We start from the raw sequence: 2,078 nt of genomic DNA on the forward strand, positions 1-2,078 counted from the left end.
ACTGACCACACAGCACAAGGGGCATGCTAACTGATGTGGTCGAACAGGTAGGAAGTGACATATTCTCTGTAATTTATCTAACGACACGACTAGGGACACAGCTTTATCATGTCCCCGTGTCATAGTACACTTGTAACTCAGTAAATCACATATCCACAGGACGTTGTCCGCACCCAACGTACATTGTAGCCCGTAGTTTACAAGCACGCACATAAAGTTGATTTTGAAGTCAAAGGAAACTTGCTTTGATAAAAAAATGAATGCATTCATTTATTTAACGAGTGTTTGATTGACGACCATGTTAGGTTTGGCGAAATATGAATTCATATGTTTAGACAAAACCATATTTCGGTAGTTTGTTAAAAAAAATGCCGTCGCTTTGAAAATCAGTCCCGACTCAGTCTTATTATTTTCACAGGGTCTTTTTTTCATAAAGGACATATGGTCATTTATTATTTTTTTCTTCAAAAAAACATTGTGACCCATTGCCAACTGGTCACCACGCATAGAATATATAAAATATTTTAATAAAAAATGACACCATTACAATTTTCAAATGTTATTGTTATTAATATACAGTTATTTCTTGCATTTTCAGTGAATTATCATTTTCTCGAATGAGTTTGGACTTGTACCAGTTATTTGTTTTCAAGTTTTAAGTTTTATTATATCCAAATGCAATACAGCATATAGGTTACAAAGATATATAATAAGATATTCAAAATTCATATGTAATGTACAAGATGGCGGAGGACAATTCAATTCAAATATATTTATACCTACAGACATGTATGAATGATATCACGTACATTTTTACAGCATGATATTTCGTGAAGTTGTTGAAAGGACAGTATTTAACAATATAATTACATGAGTGACGTGACTCCATGTATATATGTGACGTGATGAAAAAATGACATCATAATGAAAACACTACATAACTTTAAACAGTCAGAAAGAACCATGGTATGTCATTAAAGCACTATTTACCGCGCTATTAACGAATATTGAATAACTATTATTATACATGTACACTTATAACAAAGTAGTTTCAAATAATATTTTGATCAAATATCACTACTGAGCGAGGAGAATTTTCCTTTTAGCAGTGGCGTGCAACAAATAAACACTTTTACAGGTTAATAATTCAATTAGTTTATAGACACTTGGATGTTGATAATAATACTGTTTGATGTAAGTTTTTCTTAAATCAGAATATGCAGGACAAAGAAGTACAAAATGTACTTCATCTTCGACATCATTTTTATCGCAGACTGTACGTATTCTCTGACCTCTTGGGATATTAATATAGTGCCCAGATTCTATGTTAAGACTGTGAGCTTGCATGCGAAATTGACTCAATATCTTATTTACCCTAAAATGAATGGGCTTAGTCAGATAGATCTGGACGCAAAAGGTATCAACAAGATGCTTGTACAAATAACATTTGGAAGATGCATCAAAAGCACTGCGTAATTCTTGGATAAATACATCATGAACACGTCGAGCATTTGCAAAAAAAAAAAAAGATTTTCATTTTGTACATACAATGTATTGGCAAGTCCAAATATAATTAAAACCTAAACTGCTGTTGTGGGACCGTACAACGGACCAAAAATAGCGTGCGCACACCGTGCATACATCGTTCACACACCGTCCGCACATCGTCCACACATGGTGCGCACAACTGTACTGCGATTTAGCAATCGTTCGCCCCGTTGTGCGCTTCCGATTTGGTATCATTTGTATATCCATATTACGGAATGACAAAAATACGGAAGGCTCGTATGCGATAATGTACACTGTGTATATATCTGTAATTTCTCATCACAATAATCAAGATTGTACAATTTCACAATGCGTGTTACACAGTATTACAGCGACCGTTAGGCTGTCAAGAATGGGTTTGGCACCAAGGTAACAGAACAGGTAAATAACAATTTTATGAGTGTCCGGAGTTTTACCTGGCCAGTGCCTGACACACAGAGCTGATATGCGATACCGTTTGACCGTAATGAATAGTATTTGTTAGTTGCATTCGTTTACCTAGCTCCCCTTCACCTGGATGTTCACACCCC

This window comes from Mizuhopecten yessoensis, unplaced genomic scaffold, assembly GCF_002113885.1.
Source record: "Mizuhopecten yessoensis strain PY_sf001 unplaced genomic scaffold, ASM211388v2 scaffold5409, whole genome shotgun sequence".
Lineage (NCBI taxonomy): Eukaryota > Metazoa > Mollusca > Bivalvia > Pectinida > Pectinidae > Mizuhopecten > Mizuhopecten yessoensis.